General features: G+C 39.8%; 1 long non-coding RNA gene across 1 annotated transcript in view; it reads right to left on the reverse strand.

Annotated features, from left to right (window-relative positions):
* LOC142440803 (uncharacterized) overlaps window positions 1-19,842 on the reverse strand; it is a 44,620-nt gene extending 24,778 nt beyond the window's left edge. Inside the window, exons 1-2 of the long non-coding RNA XR_012782889.1 lie at window positions 19,775-19,842; window positions 19,217-19,376 (exon numbers count right to left, since the gene is read on the reverse strand). This is a non-coding gene — a long non-coding RNA (uncharacterized LOC142440803). The remainder of the gene's footprint in view (window positions 1-19,216; window positions 19,377-19,774) is intronic.
* Between the last annotated feature and the right edge of the window lie 352 nt (window positions 19,843-20,194).

Genomic DNA, 20,194 nt, shown 5'->3' on the forward strand with positions numbered 1-20,194 from the left:
TGTTGCTTCTGAGCTAGATGGCCGCTTTTTTATCTTCAAGCCTATAAGACCCCAGATAATATATATCTTTTGATATTGAATCTTTAATTTTGCTGGTCCCCAAAGTTCAATTTTATATACCCAATCATCCTGGATCACTGCCTTCATTCAATTGAATTCATAAGAAATTAATTGAATGTCAGATTGTTAGTCTATTCATTTACCAAGGTTTAATATCAATAAGACTAATGACCTACTTAGAATATTAGAGATATGTTTACCAGCTTATTGTCCTTAATCAGTCCTGACTCATCATGTCCCTAGATAGGGTTTCTGAGACTATAATCTTTATACATGCAGACAGTCTTATCTTTCTCCTGCAGAACTGCTGATACGTTTGAACCACTGATCTTGCAATTTGTCATTCAATGCCTAACCCACACACCACCTCGGCTCCTTGGAGCTATGTGTTGTAATTGTTATTGCGTGCCATCAAGTAAGCTCCGGCTCATAGTGACTCTACGTACAACAGAACAAAGCCGACTGCCCCGTTGAAAGAAGATTACAAAAACAAACAACAGAAACCTACTGCCAATGGGGTGATTACAAATTATAAAAACTCCTATCCATCTACTCAATTCCAAGTCATTGCCAGCCTATAAGACAAGGTAGAACTAGTCCTGTGGGTTCTGAGAGTATAGGAAAGAAAGCCTCATCTTTCTCTTGAGGCAATGCTAGTTCTTTTGAATTGCTGACCTTGAGGTTAGTTGTCCAATGTGTAACCCACTACAGCACAAATGCTTCTAGTTCAACTCATGTTGTTGTTGTTTGTTGTTGTTGTTTAGGTGTCTTCCAGTCCATACCAACTCATAGCGACCCTAGACACCACCTAGTCCTGCTCCATCCTCACAATTGTTATGTTGCGTCCATTGTTGCAGCCACGGTTTCAATCCATCTTGTTGAGGGCCTGCCTCTTTATCACTCCCCCTCCACTTTACCAAGCATGGTGTCCTTCTCCAGGGACAGGTCAATCCTGAGAAGAAGGCTTATCATCCTTGCCTCTAAGGAGAATTCTGGGTGTCCTTCTTCCAAATTAGATTTGTTTGTTTGTTTGTTGTTTTGGGCAGTTTGTGGTACTTTCAATATTCTTCACCAACACCATAGTTCAAATACATTGATTTTTCTTCGATCTTCTTTATTCACGCTCCAACTTCCACATGCGTAAGAGGTGACTGAAAACACTGTCGGTTGGGTCAAGCACGCTTTAGCCCTCAAATAATGCCCTTGCCTTTCAACACTTTGAGGAGGTCTTGTGTAACTCATTTACCTAACGCACTGCTTCACTTGATCTCTTGGCTGCTGCTTCACGGTGCGTTGTCAGGAGAGACATGCTGCTTGTAGAGTAGAGGTGAGGCTAAAAGAGAAAGGCCTCAATGAGATGGATTGACACAGTGGCTTCATCAGTGGGCTCAGACTTCGGGAAGACTGTTAGGACAGGGCAGGACTGTGCAGTGTTTTGTCCCGTTATCCCAGTGTCGCTGTGGGTCTGAGCAGACTCAATGGCACCTACAACAACAGCCTAGCGCTTAAGAATGGAGGTAGTCAACAGGAATTCCTTGACCTGCCTGAAGGTTCATTCGTTCCTCTGAAGAAGGATGGGAATAAGTGGACTTCTGAGACTGGTTTGCAGAAAGGGGAAAAGCCAAGAAGAAAAGTCTGTAGGGTCAACTTTTGTGAACAACTTTGAGAAACTCTGCACACCAGTAATGTTACTTTGGGGTATGAACAGGTACAGGGCCAGATCATGGCAAGGGCTAGAGGAGACAACCTCAGCACAGAGATTGTCTTTGAAAGGAACTTCATATATTTTCATATTCAAATATATTTTCATATTCAAACTTCATATATTTTCATATTCATATCTCAAATGAGCACATCATCATTACTTCAAAATTTATAGCAGTTATTATATATATTATTAGATCATTAGATTTAATGACTTGATAAACAAGCCCATATATTACTAAGTCTAAAATTCCTTAATATTTTGATAACTATTTTTCACTATAGTTGATTTCCCTATAATCTTATGTGTTTTATTTTATTCATTAAAAATAATGAAGATTCTGAGCAATATTCATAGACTTAGAATGTCAAAGGGGTCCAGACACCAAAAAAGGTTAACTTTTTATTCCTATTATTATTAATCATTTTACTGGGAGCTCTTACAGATATTATAACAATCCATAATTACATTCGCTCAAGCATAATTTTACAATTGCTACCACCATCACTTTCAAAACATTTTTTTTCTTCTTGAACTCTTTGATATCGGCTCCCCTTTTTTCCCCTCCCTCCCCCACCCTATCCCCAAGAACTCTTATTATATATTATTCTTATTATTTTTTGTCATATCTTACACCATCCAATTTATCCTTTCCAAAAGGGTTAACTTCTTAATAAAATAATTTACTATTCTATCCTATTTATATTCATTCATTTAACAAATGTTTATTTTAACTTGTTTTATTCCAAGCACAAACTCCTAACACAAACTCAAAAAGTGTTTTTGGACGAATTTGGAGGAATTTGGAGGCAGAGGATTAAAAAAGAAACCTGAAGCATAATAAAGTATTAATTTAAACCACAACAGAAGTGCTGCAGAAATAATGGCCCAACTAAAGCCATGAAATTAGGGACAAATCCATTTGAAAGGTTTCTCAGCACTATGTAATTTCTTACTGCTCAGCTTCAGAATACTGTATAATCAGGCTGACAAATGACTAATACTGGGCAGGTCCAAACAAGTTTTGTCTAGGACTCTGACTCTCTTTCTTTGTGCAGAGTCTCACTGAATTTTAATGGCTCTGCTTCCTTGTGGGCCATTTGCCCCTCTGTGTGATTGACAAATGCTTTATCATTTCTCCCATCTAGACTACAGACAGTAGATAAAGTTTAAAGCTCGTCAGTTTTGTCTATCATTCATTTTTAAAAATTATATTTACAACTAGAAAGAAAACATGGATTTTACAAAATGTGTGATGATTTGATAATAAAATACCTAAAATAGAGAAGTTAAGTCTGAGAAAATTTAAAGAACTCATTTTTAGGAGTGGACCATTGATTATTCAAAGAAAATAGAATCCTCATCATGATGGTCATTAAATATTGGTATTGATGAGATTGGTTGAGAAGATGATTGCCTCAAAATGTGAATCTCAAAGTAAGAATAAAATCAATGAATGACAAGACTAGACAAAAACTATACCTTGATATAAAGAACTAATGATTTAAATCAGTATTTCTCAACCTTCCTAATGCTGCGATCCTTTAATGCAGTTTCTCATGTTGTGGTGACCCCCCCCCACCATAAAATTATTTCCATTGCTACTTCATAACTAATTTTGCTACTGTTATGAATCATAATGTAAATATTTTATATGCAGGATGTATTTTCATTGTTACAAATTGATCATAATTAAAGCATAGTTATTAATCACAAAAACAATATGTAATTATATATTGTGAAACATTTATTTCTAATTATGTACAAATAAATGAAATTTTGTCTTGAAGCATGGTATTGCATGGGTAACAGTCTTCACACTGACACGGGGTACTCCTAGGTGGACGTATCTGCATGTGGGCGGACCCACATGGAGACAGAGTGAGGCGCGGTGTCTCAGTTCTTAAGACCATGGGAAATACGTGTTTTCCGATGGCCTTAGGCTAGCCTTCCACACCCAAAGGGGTCGCGACCCACAGGTTGAGAACCACTGGTTTAAATCGTAGAGGAAAAAACGAACAAGTCAATCTAAGAGTTGGTGAAAGAAGTTATCATACACTTCAATCCCATTCAACCCAAACAAAGGCATATGGACAGAGAACATTGTTTGTGAGTTCACATTGCCCTGACTCTACCATATACATTAGTTATATTTTTTAGACTGTTCCATCCCTTTAAGATACAAATTTGATTTGTTTTCAATAATTTCACCTGGAGGGCTTATATTTTAAATATCTGAGGAGGGTTGAATGTGGAATTATTATTGAACTGGGGCCCCAAAATCTATATAATTGGAATCCAAACCCTAATGCTTATAAAGATAACGCTTTCTTGTAAAGAGGGGGTTTCATTGCCATAGCAAAGGAAACAGGATTTTATTCTCTCATCAGACTTAATTTTTCTGTAGCTGAGCAAATAATCCAAGAAGCTGGACTATACGAAGAAGAACTCAGCATCAGAATTGAAGGAAGCCTTATTAACAACCTGAAATATGCAGATGACACCATCTGGCTTGCTGAAAATGAGGAGAGCATGAAGCACTTGAAGATGAAGGTCAAGGATTGCAGCCTTTAGTATGGATTACAACTCAATGTAAAGAAAACCAAAATCCTCACAACTTGACCCATTGGTAACATCATGTTAAGTGGATATAAGATCAAAATTGTCAAAGATTTCATGGCTCCACAATCAATGCTCCTGAAAGCAGCAGCCAAGAGATCAAACAACACACTGTATTAGGAAAATCTTTAAATTGGTGAAAAGCAAACATGTTACTTTGAGGACTAAGTTGTGCCTGATACAAGCCATGCTATTTTCAATTGCCTTATATGCATGAGATTTACCTCATATGCATGTGAAGGTTGGACATGGAACAAGGAAGGGCAGAGAAGAATTGATGCATTTGAATTATGGTATTGGCGAAAAATATTGACAGTACCGTGGACTGCCAAGAGAACACAGAAGTCTGTCTTGGAAGAAGTACAACCAGAATGCTCCTTAGAAGCAAGGATGATGAGACTTCATCACAGACTGAACATGGTATCAAGAGAAACCAGCCCCTGGAAAAGGAAATATATATGGTAAAGTAGTGGGGCAGCGAAACAATGGAAAGCCAACAATAAGATGAATTGGCACAGAGGCTGCAAATGAGCTCAAATGTAACTATTGTGAGGATGTCGCAAGACCAGGCAGTGTTTTGTTCTCTTGTAAATAGAATTATTATTAATCAGAACTGGCTTGATGACACCTAACAACCACAACAACAACCAGTAGCTAAAATACATAAGCAGGAGCCTTTCCCAAAAGCCATTGAGTCAAAGTTGTGACCTTCTGAACTGTGAAGAAATTAGGTTCTGTTCTTTAAAAATTTCCCACTATGACAGCACAAGGTGTTTAAGACAAATGTATCCCACCCAACCCCACCTGTATCCAGCGACTAAAATCCAACTTGAATCAGATTCATAGGGTTTCTGAGGCTTCATCTTCCTCCTGCAAAGTTAAACCTCCAACATAGTAGTCACCAACCCAACGCTGACCTGACAACTTCACCAGGGATTCTTGACAAAAATATTAGGGACAATTTTCCAAAGAGGAATGTTGGGATTTGTATGTTGTTGTTAAGTGCCATTGAGTCAGTTCCAACTCATAGTGACCCCTCTGTCCAACAGAGACGCACTGCCCGCTCCTGCGCCAGCCTCACAATTGTTCTTATTTGAATCCAAGGTCTTTCAAAGAGCTAAAAATAACTTTCAATTATTCTCAGTCCTTCTCTTCAACCCCTGATACAATATCCCTGTGAATCTAATGCCATTTTCTGGATAGTAACATTTTATAGAGACAGTTTAACTTAAATTTAATTTATCTTTTTTTTTTAGAAGCAGACTAGGAATGCATTCTTCCACACTTTCACATTTAATAATTTCCTATTTTATCACAATAACATTTAGAGTGGTGGTCTTTATGCTTTCTAAAGACAATCTGCTTTTTTGCCAAAGTACACAAAACAAAAAGAGTAGGTAGCATCGACAATCACGTGGGCTTAACCACAGGCATTAAACTCCAAGATGCTGACGTCAGTTATTAGGACACCCACTGCCCCTGCTATAAAGAGCTCAGCAGAAAGTAGGCGTTAAAATACCCTCTAAATCCGCCTTTGTGACCAAATGATGTAATTGAAACTATAACCAATAGTTTCTTTTCTGAAGCCTTTGTCAACACATCAGAAACAGAAATTAAAATTTTAATTAAGCCATCTTCATTAGCTGTAGCGATGTAGACAGTGCTTTCAGCCTAGCCAGGATGATGTTGTAAAAAAATATCTAGAACATGAGAAATGTTACACTGTCTCAGACCCAGGATACAACCAATTACTTTTTAGCGTGACATTAAAAATACCTTATAATCTCATAATCCCAAAATGATTGTTGAACCTTGAACAACCTACATGTTTTATTAGCAATATGCCATCTCAACTTATCTGAACTTTCATCAAGCATGTACCTATTAATTTGTCTACCCAGTAACTATTCTCCAGGAATTGCCACATCCTATTGCCCAATCTGCATGTCACAGCAGAATCTTCAATGTTCCTATAAGGTGGCACTGCTCCCAGTCATGACTGGGTCTGTTGTTCCCTATCTGTGTTTGTTTGTTTATTATTTAATTCATTATTTCTTTTATTCGTTTTATCTACTTTACATTCAAGAGCAAGTTCACAGTCTCTTCTGACATACACTTTGGGCATTTCTTTCTTTATAATTTTTGGGGTTTTTTAAAGATAATTTTATCAGGGGCTCTTACAGCTCTTTTAACAATCTATACATCAATTATATCAAGCATATGTGTACATATATTGCATAATTATTTTCTAAACATTAACTCTCTATTTGAGCCCTTGATATCAGCTCCTTTCCTCCTTCCCCCACCCTGCCACCCTCATGAACCCTTGATCAATTATTAATTATTATAATTTTCATATCTTATACTGACTGCTGTCTCCCTTCACCCACATTCCTGTTGTTCATCACCCTGGGGGTGGGGTGTTTATGCATCAAACATTGTAATTGGGTTCCCCTTCCTCCTTTCCCCCCCACCTTCCCCCTACCATCCTGGTATCACTACTCCCATTTCTTTCTTCTTTTTTTAACTACACCCATTTCTGTCCCTGAGGTTTTATCTGACCTGGATTCCATGTGTCAAGAGCTCTTATCTGTACCAGCGTACATGCTCAGGTCTAGTCCTGAAAGGCAGGACTAGGGTCATAATAGTGAGGTGTGAGGTAGCCTCAACGAACCAGAGGAATAGTGTATTTCATTGGTGCTATATTGCACCCTGGTTGACTCATCCCTTCCTTGTGACCCCCTTCTGTGAGGAGATGTCCTATTGTCTACAGATGGGTTTTGGGTCTCTGCCCTGATCCCCCTCATTCTCAAAACTGTGATATTTTGTTTTGGGCCTTCAGATACATGTTGCCTGATCCCATGTACACCTCATGATCATACAGGCTGGTGTGCTTCTTCTATGTGGGCTTGTTGCTTCTCTGCTACATGGCTGCTTGTTTTACTTTAAGCTTTTAAGACCCCAGACACTATATCTTTTGATAACTGGGCACCATCAGTTTTCTTTACCACATTTGCTTATGCACCCATTTTGTCTTCAGGGATCGTGTCGGGAGGGTGAGAATCACAGATATGTTGGTCCCTTTCTTTGTAACTTTTAAATGGGAACTGAGAAAAATAGAGCAGTATATAAACAAATCAGTCTATAAAATAGTAAGTTGAGAACTATTTTTGCGGATATGTGGGGTGCATGCCAGAAAAATGAACTGCATTGATTATATAGAGCAGGGGAGAGATAAGGCGCAAAAGGTAAATAATTCCTGAATTTCCTTTTGTGCTCCAGTCCCTGATTCTGTTCCTGAAGTTCTGGTATCCCTTGGATTAATTACTCCAGGTACTTTCCAATATAGTCACCTTCCTTTCTTTTGAGATGTAAACATATTTGAGATGGGTTACTTTTCTTAAAAATAAAAGGCCTAACTAATATTTATGTATTCAATAAATTTGTTTCTTTAATATGTAGCATAAAAATTGTTTCTATTTTAGTCTGTTATGCCTCCAAAAGATACAAATCATAAATTTTTTATTTACTTCACCATAAGGATATGCCTTTCAAATGTCATAAGTCTTCTAATCTCAGATTCCCCCTAACCATAGTTTGAATTATTTAGGAATTTTGCTCATAACCAATAGATAAAGCCTTCACCTGTTTAGTTCACTGAAATACACATTTTATTTTTATACAGACACTGTACTTGCTGATAAACACAAAATGCTCTCTGACACAAAGATAAACACAATGTGTTCCCTGACTTCAAGAGTTTAAAATCCAATGGAAGAGAAATATTTCTAAGTAAATAATTGCGATGCAGTGTGCCTAGAGGCATTTCAGAGATCCGTTCAAGGTTTAGACACAGTATGGATGAGGGAGTTAACATCCTGGCTAGTAATAGACACTCTAATTTTCCCAGCAGTCATCCCCTAGATTTTCTTCTTCCTCTTCTTCAATCACCTATGTCTCCTTTTCTCTACCCAAAGGAGTTGAATTTTCTCAACTGCTTACCTCCCATTTCCAACCTGCCAGCTACTGATTAGAAAAGGACTGGGAAGCTAAGCCTAACTATACTTCTCTTGGTAACCAGTCTCTGAAAAGACTATAACCAATAGTTTATCTTTTCTGAAGGAAACCTTTCTCAACACATCAGTCAAAGATTTTAAATTCTCAATTAAATCATTTTCATCTCTACTTATGCCTTTGTATAGTCCTCCCCCACCCCACCCATTGAATGAGGCTGACCTGTGTAACCAATTAAACATCATGGAGATCACTGGGTGTAAGTTTTATTATTAGGTTAGAGTTGTAGAATGCCTTGTGACAACTTGGCTAGGTTGAAGGATGTGTCCCAGGATTCACTTTCTTGTATGTTTCTGATTAGAATGGGGCACAAGGGAGATTCTGGAGCGATTTCAAGTGCAGGCGAGAAGCATGAGTCATTTTTGTGTGTGTCTGACACACGTTGCTGCTGATCTGCTGACTCATGTTATCATTATGCAGAAACTGCTTTTTCTTTCCCTGGCTCCTCTTTCAAGGTCCCTACTTCCTGGGCTAGCTGTGTTTCTTTAACCCTATGATGAAGGGCCAGTATCTGCAGATGTAGTCATCACCAAGGTCAGAGGAAACAAGAACTAGGATGGGTTTGGTCCATCATTTAGGTATTTCAGCTCATGCTTGAAGTTCCCAACCTGCCCTTCAGCTCCTTCACCTTATATCCATCTTCCACCTTCCCTTCCTGATTGCTTGCTCTGTAGGCATTAAACTCCGGCATCAGACACAGATATGACAACCTTATGGAGATTGCTTAACTAGCTTTCACAGTAGGGTAAGAATGAATATGCTTATGTCTATCTTCACTTGTAAATCAACATATGGTAGTGATAGATAAGTTGATAGATAGATAGATAGATAGATAGATAGATAGATAGATAGATTATTAGTTCTCCTTCTCTGCTTAAACTCTGGATGATTACAATGTCACTTCACTCAAAAATGTATTAACAGAACAAAATTACAGCTTCGTAATAGAAGCTTCTGGGTGAACACCCAAACTATTGCCCTCACATACTCTTTAGACCTTAAATCTCAAACCAAAACTGTTCCCAGAAATCAGTTTTAGACCAGACAGCATTTTAACCTAATTAGTAAAGTGTATCTGCCTTAAACATTATCTTTCTCAAAGCTTGATGCAGGTGGGATCAAATTGACAATAGGTAGCATCTTTAAAGCATATGCAACAAACTCGGGGATTAAAACTTTACATTAGCATTAGTAGAATCACTGGGAAAAGGACAGAGAGAACAATTGCACAACTTAAATATTGTAGACAATGCCACTGAATTATACCTTTAGAATTTGTTAAAATGTCATGTCATCACAGAACAAGGAAATCACCAGGGAGTACTAAAATAGACTGGCCAGGGTGTGGCACCCCATTAGACTCGACCTGAAAGTATTCCTAAAGGTCAACAAACAGACCTTGACCTATTTACAGGCTTACTTTTTTGTAGGTTTTTTGTTGTTCCTGTTGTTTTGTTTTCTTTTGTTGCTTTGTTTTGCTCTGTCTTATTTTTGTGTGCATATTATTATCTCTGCAGGTCTATCTAGATAAGATGGGCAGGATAAACAATCTGAAGGAGAAAACAACGGACAGACAGTTCCAGGGTGACATAGGAGAGGGGCAAGCTGGGGAAAGGAAGTGGGAGTTAACCAACCCAGGGACAAGGGAAAAACAAGTTCCAAAATCGTTGGCGAGGAGGGTGTAGGAGGCCTGGTAGGACTTGATCAAGGACAATGTAACCAAGAGGAATTACTGAAACCCGAATGAAGGTTGAACATGATAGTGGGACAAGAGGAAAGTAAAAGGAAAGAACTAGAAGACAAAGGGCATTGATAGAGGTCTAAATGGAAGCATGTACATATGTAAATATATTTATATATGATGATGGGGAAATAGATCTATGTGCATATATATATATATATATATATATATATATATATATATAGGCTTAGTATTAAGGTAACAGATGGACATTGGGCCTCTACTCAAGTACTCCCTTAATGCAAGAACACTTTGTTCTATTAAAGTGGCATTCCATGATGCTCACCTTCCCAACATGATAGCTGAAGACAAAACAGGTGTATGAGCAAATGTGGTGAAGAAAGCTGATGGTGCCCAGCTATCAAAAGATAGAGCATCTGGATCTTAAAGGCTTGAAGATAAACAAGTGGCTATCTAGCTGAGAAGCAACAAAGCCCACATGGAAAAAATACACCAGCCTGTATGATCACAAGGTGTTGAAGCGATCAGGTATCAGGCATCAAAGAACAAAAAATCATGTCATTGTGAATGAGGGGGAGTGAAAAATGAAGAACCAAAGCCCATCTGCAGGCAACTGGACATCCTCTTACAGAAGGGCGTGGGGAGGAAATGAGCATGACAGGGTGCAGTATAGCAACGTTGAAACATACAACGTTTTTTAATGCTTCCTTCCCCCAACCCCCACTATTATGATCCCAATTCTACCTTACACATCTGGCTAGAACAGAGGATGTACACTGGTACAGATCAGAGCTGGAAACACAGGGAATCCAGGACAGAAAAAATCCTCAGGACCAATAATGACAGTAGAGTTACCAGGAGGGTAAGGGGACAGTGGGAGAAAAAGGGGGGACCAATCACATTGATCTACATATAATGCCCTGTCTGGGGGACGGACAACAGAAAAGTAGGTGAAGGGAAACACCGGACAGTGTAAGACATGAAAAATAATAATAATTTATAAATTATCAAGGGTTCGTGAGGGAGGGTGGGGGAGGGAGGGGGAAAAGTAAGGAGCTGATACTAAGGGCTTAAGTGGAAAGAAAATGTTTGAGAATGATGATGGCAACAAATGTGCTTGACACAATGGATATATGTATGGATTGTGATGAGTTTTATTAGCCCCCAATAAAATGACTGGAAAAAAATGCCATATCCACTGCTGTGTATATTTTCACAAAAATAAAATAAAACTAAAAACAATCTTACTATTTTGTTATTCTCTACTACCTTAACTTGCTTTTTAAAAATACACTTATTATAACTCTGATTATATTTAATAATTTGCTCTTTGTCTGCCTCTCCCCATTAGAATGCAAACTCCTTCAGGACAGGGTGGTTTTGCTGTTATTGTTGTTGTTCACTGATGTTGGCCTACGGAGTCCTGGTGTTGCAATGGTTATCCGCTGGGCTGAGATCCAAGTGGTTGGCAATTCAAACCCACCAGCAGTTCTGAAGACTGGACTTTCTACTCCTGTAAACAGTTACAATTTCGGAAACCCACAGGGGGTCACGATGAGTCCACATTGACTCGACAGGCACTGAGTTAATGCGTCCCGGCTATCTCTGAAAATGCCTGCATCGTAGGCACTCCATAAGTCATTGTTGAATGATAAGTGAATTCCAAAATGAATAAATTCTATTTTCCACAAGTCATTTTGGGTTGGATTAATGTTACTTATAACCAGAAAAGTCATAACTAAATGCAAAAACAGTAAACACCTATCATATAGAAGAGAGTCGGGAGAAAACTACTCCAAGCTAAGGAGCCAGAATATTCCAAGACAAGGAATAATGTAATGGTTCCTTCGATGAAAACTTTCCTAGAATGCCAGTTCTAGAAGTAGTGGTAGGATAAAAAATCGAAGAGGTCATAGAAGTCAAATAGTAAAAGTTTGTATACCCCAAAAAGGATTTTAGACAGACAAGAGGTTCACAACATTTGCATGCTTAAACATTTTTTCAAAATACACGTTAAAAATGTAGACTCCCTGATCCTATCCTTAAGGATTCCAATTCATTAAGCCTGTGATACAGTTTGTGTTTACAACATGCCATCCAAATATTTCTGCTTTAAGGGAGCCCTGTTAGCTTAATGGCTGTGCATCAGACTGCTAACAGCAAGGTCACCAGTTCAAAATCACCTCCTAAGGAGAAAGATGGGCTTTCTACTCCCATAAAGAGTTACAGTCTTAGAAACTCAGAGAGACAGTTCTACCCTGCTCTGTAGGGTCATTGTGAATCTGCATAGATTTAATGACATGGAAAGAAAAAGGAAGGTGATCTAAGGACCATGTTTTGACACTCATAATAGTACTATGGGGAGCCTCTGGAGCATGTTAAGCTAAGTGTCACTTGATACGATCTAAAATTTTTTTAATTACTCTTAATGTGGTATGGCAAAGTGAATTTGAGGGTCCATGGAAACCTAGATACAGAAAGATGTATTTGGAGGTTGTAGTAATTGAAGTGAGAGCTACTGATAGTCTTAACTAAGGCCTAGAAATAGTAATGAGATTCTGGTAGCAAGTAAAATTTAAGACGTGAATTCCAATAATTATTCCTTCTTCCTCATCATTCCCTTCTCTCCTCACAGAAAAGAGGGGCATAAAGGTGAATTTGAATAAGAAACTGAGGTCCATGGAACGCAACCCACTTTTTCCTTTTCCCTTGAGGTTTGCCAGCTCGTAGAGTGCAAATTGCATGTGTATATTTTCTTTTCTTTTTTTTTAACAATTTATTGGGGCTCATACAATTCTTATCACAGTTCATACATATACATACATCAATTGTATAAAGCAAATCTGTACAGTCTTTGCCCTAATCATTTTTTTCTCCTCTTTTCTTTTTTTACATTTTATTAGGGACTCATACAACTCTTATCACCATCCATACATATACATACATCAATTGTATAAAGCACATCCATACATTCCCTGCCCCAATCATTCTCAAGGCATTTGCTCTCCACTTAAGCCTCTTGCATCAGGTCCTCTTTTTTTTTTTCCCCTCCCTCCCCTTTCCCCCCTCCCTCATGTGCCCTTGGTAATTTACACATCGTTATTTTGTCATATCTTGCCCTATCCGGAGTCTCCCTTCCCCCCTTCTCTGCTGTCCCTCTCCCAGGGAAGAGGTCACATGTGGATCCTTGTAATCAGTTCCCCCTTTCCAACCCACTCACCCTCCACTCTCCCAGCATCGTCCCTCACACCCTTGGTCCTGAAGGTATCATCCACCCTGGATTCCCTGTACCTCCAACCCTCATATGTACCAGTGTACAGCCTCTGTCCTATCCAGCCCTGCAAGGTAGAATTCGGATCATGGTAGTTGGGGGGAGGAAGCATCCAGGATCTGGGGGAAAGCTGTGTTCTTCATCGGTACTACCTCGCACCCTAATTAACCCATCTCCTCTCCTAAACCCCTCTATGAGGGGATCTCCATTGGCCGACACTTGGGCCTTGGGTCTCCACTCTGCACTTCCCCCTTAATTTAATATGGTATATATATACATATACATATACACATATATACACATACATACACACACTTATATCGTGTTTTTTTTTTTTTTGCATGATGCCTTATACCTGGTCCCTTGGCACCTTGTGATCGCACTGGCCGGTGTGCTTCTTCCATGTGGGCTTTTTTGCTTCTGAGCTAGAAGGCTGCTTGTTCACCTTCAAGCCTTTAAGACCCCAGACACTATCTCTTTTGATAGCCGGGCACCATCAGCTTTCTTCACCACATTTGCTTATGCACCCATTTGTCTTCAGCGATCCTATCATGGAGGTGTGCAGTCAATGATATGATTATTTGTTCTTTGATGCCTGGTAACTGATCCCTTCGGGACCACTCGATCACACAGGCTGGTGTGTTCTTCCATGTGGACTTCGTTGCTTCTGAGCTAGATGGCCGCTTGTTTATCTTCAAGCCCCAGTCACTATCTCTTTTGATAGCCGGGCACCATCAGCTTTCTTCACCACATTTACTTGTTCACCCACTTTGGCTCCAGCCGTTGTGTCGGGAGAGTGAGCATCATAGAGTTCCAATTTAATAAAAGAAGGTATTCATGCATTGAGGGAGTGTTTGAGTAGAGGTCCAAGGTCCTTCCGCCACCTTAATATTTGACCTATAAATATAGACACATAGATCTATTTCCCCATCCTCCTATATATATATTTGCATGTACATGTCTTTGTCTAGACCTCCATGAATGTTTTTGACTCCTAGCTCTTTCCTCCATCTCCCTTGACTTTCCTCCTGCCCTACTACCATGCTTCGTCGCCACCTGGGCTAGAGTATACCTCTTCTCTAAGCAACCTTACCCTTGATCATTTCCCACCAGGCCTGCCACTCCCCCTTCTCTACCATTTGGGGTCCCATGTTTTTCCCTTGTCCCTGGGTTTGTTAACACCATTTCCTTATCCCCCCTACCCCCCCACCCCAAGTCCCCCCGGAACTGTCGGTCCCGTTGTTTTTCCTCCAGATAGTTCATCCAGCCTGTCCTATTCAGACAGACCTGTGGAGACACTAACATGCACGAAAACAAGACAGAGGAAAACAAAGCAACAGTATACAACCAGACAACAAAACAACAAAAACAAACCACTGACAAAGAACAGAACAAAACAGTTCACAAGAGAAAAGCTTGTAGTTAGTTCAGGGATCGTTTGCTGGCCCTTAGGAGCGTTTTCCAGTCCAGTCTGTTGGGGGCATGTGTATATTTTCACACGTGTTTGTGTTCATACAACTGTGTGTGGAAGAGAGAATTTAGGAGTAAGTTCTGCTGATTAATTAAATGATGGAGGAGTAAAAAGGAGGACCTAAGATTATTCCCCAAATTTATCCCTAAGTGATTGAAGGGTATCATTTTTTAAATTACAAATTAAAACAGATTTTGAAGATAGGATATGTTTTTTAAATAATGAGTTCTATATCATCAATTTTGAGTTTAGCATGCAGGTAAAAATCTTTGGAACTGATTCTTGATTTGTTATTTTTAATAGGAATAGCATGCATTAGTATTACACAGTCTGATATTCAGCATAACTTCCTCTTTCACCACTTAGGTAAGCAATGATATAATGTCATCAACCAGAAAATCTTCCTGGACTGTGGAAATATTTTCTTTGCATTTCATTAGAAGGCTAAACTCTTAATTGAAAGAATTTGTCTGAAATCTTTCCAACATTGAAAGAATGGTTGCCGTCGATGAAACACAATCTTCCTCTGGTTCCTTGAGGGTTCCTCACCCCATCCCCCCCACCATGACCCCCAGTAACACCTCTCACTTTGGACTAGACTGGAGCATGTACACCGCCATAGAGAAGAGATAAGAGCTCAGGACACACGCAACCCAGGAGCAGGAATGAGAAGAGAGAAACCAGATGGGAAGGGTGAAGGGAAGAGGGGAGGGGAAGAAGGGGGAACTAATCACAATGATCGACACACAACCACACACACCCCTCCAGGGGAAAGAACAATGGAAACCATGGGGGAAGGGAGACAGTAGTTGGTGTGAGACATGAAAATAATAATAATTTATCATCTATCAAGGGGTCACAAGAGGAGAGGGAGAGGAGCTGATACTAAGCATGATGTCCTTTTCCATGCACTGGTCTCTTCTGATAACATGTTCAAAGTATGTACACAAACTGTCATCATCCTTACTTCGAAAGAACCTTCTATGTGGATTTCTTCCAAGACAAGTTTGTTTGTTTTTCTGACCGTCTATAGTACTTTCAGTATTCTTCACTCCAACACTATAATTCAAAGGCACCAACTCATCTCAGATCTTCCTTATTCATTGCCCAGCTTTCACATACCTATGAGGTAACAGAAAATATCATGGCTAGGGTCAGAAGCACGCCAGTCCTCCAAGTGCCATGTTTGCTCTTTACTTTAAAAAAGGTCCTGTGTAGCAGATGCTCAATGGAATACATCGTTTTATGTCTTAATTGCTTCTTCCATGAACACTGATTGTGGAACTAAGTAAAATGAAATATCTGACAACTTAAATCTTGTCTCCAGTTGTGAGGCTTTGGGTCGTCTTTACGTTGAGTTGTAATCCATACTGATGGCTATACCCTTGATCTTCATCAGCTAGTGCTTCAAGTCCTCCTCGCTTTCAGCAAGCAAGGTGTGTCATTTGTGTATTGAAGGTTGTTGATCAGCCCTTCTCCAATCCTGATGCCACATTCTTCATATAATCCAGCTTCTCTGATGATTTCCTCAGCATACAGATGGGATAAATTGGTGAAATGGTACAACCCAAACACACAGCTTTGCTCATGTTAAACCCTTGCTCTATTCCAATACCTGCTTCTTGATTTATGACACTTTCCTAATGAACACACCAAAGTGTTCTGGAATTCTGATTCTTCACAGGGTAATATAGAGTTGGTTACAATCCACAGAGTCGAATGCCTTTGCGTGGTCAACAAAACACAAGTACACATCTTTTTGGTATTCTCTACTTTGAGCCAAGGTCCATCTGAGGTCAGTGGTGATGCCCCGCATGCCATGATCTCTTCTGAATCTGACTTGAATTTCTTGCAGCTCTCTGTTTATGCACCGTTGCAACTATTATTGAATTATCTTCAACAAAATTCTACTTGCATGTGATATTTTAACAATGCTATTTGATTATTTCCACATTCTGTTGAGCCAACTTTCTTTGGACTGGGCATAAATGTGGGTCTCCTTTAGTTGGTTGACCATATTTCTTGGCATAGACAAGTGACTGCTTCCGGTGCTTCAACAGCTTGTTGAAACATTTCAGCTGGTCCTGTGTCAGTTCCTAGAGCTTTGCTGTTTCACTAATGCCTTCAGTGTAGCATGAAGTTTTTTTATTCAATATTATTGGTTCTTAATCATATGATCCCTCTTGAAATGGATGAATATCTGCCAGTTCTCTTTAATCTTCTTTTGATATTTCCTAGATCATCCAATATTTTGTCCATAAAATCTTTCAATATTACAACTGGAAGCTGGAATTTTTTTTCTTCAGGAGGAGGCTGAGATCCTGAGGACTTTATGGATGAAAGTTAATATGCCAGTCTTGAACAACCCATATTAACACTTATTTAATATGATTAAGTAATAATTGAACTTATTCAATATAATTAAATTGTATGGCGTGCGAATTATAAGCCAATAAAATTGATTGTTTGTCTTTTAAAAAAAGACTTACTGGCTGGTCCAAACGTTGTGAGACATCTCAACAGTCAATTACAGGTCAACCTCTTTGTCCATCCTGCCTCCCCGACTACTGCACTTGACTAGTCTTAAAAAAAAAAAGTTTTTAAATATTTATCTATATACTCGAGTATAAGCTGACCCGAATATCAACCGAGGCACCTAATTTTACCACAAAAACTGCATTAAAAATGTACCCAAAAACTCGGCTTATCCACAAGTATATACGGTAGTTAGGTAAGAGAGAAATGTAGCTCCTAACATGCTTTAATCATTTTTATTTTAAGTTCACTCTTAAGCAGCTTATATACACTCTTAAAATACTCTTAAGTTCACACTTATATAAACTCACTGTGAGATTATAATGTCTTATAAGTAAAATGACACCATTTTTGAAAGTGCTGCTAGTTGATATAAACTGTTGAACTGCAGAAAAGAAAATGAGAGAGAATGAAGAAAAAGAGAACTTGTAGCACATATACCCACTAATCTTTTTATTTATTTATATCCATATACCTTCTACCCTCTAATATATTATATAACCTCTTGACTTATTATTTGTAAGATAAGTTGAGAAGCAGAACACATAAGGTGTTCCCAGAGAGTTAGCACATGGAAAGTAGGGGGCAAACAATACATATAAATCAATTTTCACTCTTAAATAAGAGCTTCATAATGGAAAGTCGATGTTCACTCTTATATCACCGCTGGGCATGTATGCTGTGATTTAGGTGCTCGGTTCACATGACCACCCCGGTGACAGGTGGGGTTTGAATGCTCCCAGCTTGCTCAACACCTTCTTTTATGGCTGGTTCTGCCCCCTCTGCTGCTGATACAGCTCTCACTCAACAACCTCATGACAGCCCTAGGCCAGTATCACAGCACTCCCGTCAGAACTGTACTGAGGGCAGACTCCCTCAGCACACAGACTCTGTATACAGACTCTGTATACAGTATACAGACTCTGTATACCTTGGATGGATTTCATCTGTTGCTCAGGCCTACTCGTGGTCTCCATTGGTTCTTTTGCTGTCACAGTCCTAACCCCACAGCCAAGTCAACTCATAGTCACCCTTATAACAGGGTAGATCTGCTCCATAGGGTTCCCAAGGCTATACATTTTTATGAACATCGCCTCATCTTTCTCTGACAGAGTGATTGCTGGGTTTTAACTGTGGACCTTATGGTTCGCAATACAATGTTAACCTACTGTGCCACCAGGGCTCCTATCAGAAGCATAAAGGAAACCAAAACCAAGCTCACTGCCACTGCATCAGTAGGACAGAGTAGAACATGCCCTGTGGGTTTCCGAGATGGAAACTCTTCACAAGAGGGGCTGGTGGTTTCAAACTGCTGTCCTTGGAGTTAGGAGCACAGTGTATAAACACTGCATCACCAGGGTTCTGTAACAGCCATAAGCTCCTAACAATTCTGTCTTCTCTTCTCAGACCACTCTGCTTATCACTTCAGTGGGCCCTGCTGCTGCTCCTCCTGACTGCCTTCTACCTGGTCGAGCGTTTCTGCAGCTTCTCGTGTCCTTCCCTTCTATTAAATTTCTAATTTCTGAATTTCTGGGCTGATGATTGTTGTTGTTGTTAGGTACTGTCAAATGACTTCTGACTCTGAATCACCTAGTTATAAAAGAAGGAAGCACTGCCCAGATCCGCAAGATCCTCACAATTGTTCTTATTCTTGAGCCTATAGTTGCAGCCACTGTAGCAATCCTTCTTGTTAAGGGCCATTCTCTTTTTCACTGCCACTCTACTTTACCAAGAATGTCTCTCCAGATACCGTGACCAAAGTAGGTGAGAAACACCAACCTTGTTTCCACATAGCATTCTGGCTGCACTTCTTCTGAGACGGAGTTGTTTGGGGGCAGTCATGCTACTTTCAATATTCTTCTCCAGCACCACAGTTCAAATGCATCCATTCTTCTTATTCATTGACCCTCGTTATTGTTATTGTCCAACTTTCAAATGCCTATGAGATAATTGAAAATACCATGACTTGGGTCAGGCACACATAAGTCCTCACAGTAATATCCTTGCTTTACAACACTATAAAGAGGTCTTCTTGGGCCTCTACTCAAGCACTCCCTCAATGCATGAATACTTTCTTCTATTAAATTGGCATTCTATGATGCTCACCCTCCCAACACAACTGCTGAAGCCAAAGTGGGTGAACAAGCAAATGTGGTGAAGAAAGCTGATGGTGCCCGCCTATCAAAAGAGCTAGCGTTGGGGGTCTTAAGGGCTTGAAGGTGAACAAGCGGCCATCTAGCTCAGAAGCAATAAAGCCCAAAGCACAGCAGCCTGTGCGATCACGAGGTGTCGAAGGGATCAGGTATATGGCATCATCAGAAAAAAAAAAAAACTTACCATAGTGAATGAAGGGGGAAGTGCAGAGTGGAGACTCAAGGTCCTTTTGTCAGCCACTGGAAATCCCCTCACAAAGGGGTCTAGGGGAGGAGATGAGTCAGTCAGGGTGTGATGTAGCACCGATGAAGAATACAGCTTTCCTCCGGTTCCTAAATGCTTCCTTCCCACCCACCCCCACTCCCCCCCCTACCTACCATGATCCGAATTCTACCTTGCAAGTCTGGATAGAGCAGAGGATGTACACTGGTGCAGTTAGGAGCTGGAGGCACAGGGTATTCAGGGCGGATGATAACCTTCAGGACCAGGGATGTGAAGGGCAATACTGGGAGGGTAGAGGGTGATTGGGTTGGAAAGAGGGAACCGATTACAAGGATCTACATGTGACCTCCTCCCTGGGGGATGGACAACAGAAAAGGGGAT

This window comes from Tenrec ecaudatus, chromosome 2 (assembly GCF_050624435.1).
Source record: "Tenrec ecaudatus isolate mTenEca1 chromosome 2, mTenEca1.hap1, whole genome shotgun sequence".
Taxonomy (NCBI): Eukaryota; Metazoa; Chordata; class Mammalia; order Afrosoricida; family Tenrecidae; genus Tenrec; species Tenrec ecaudatus.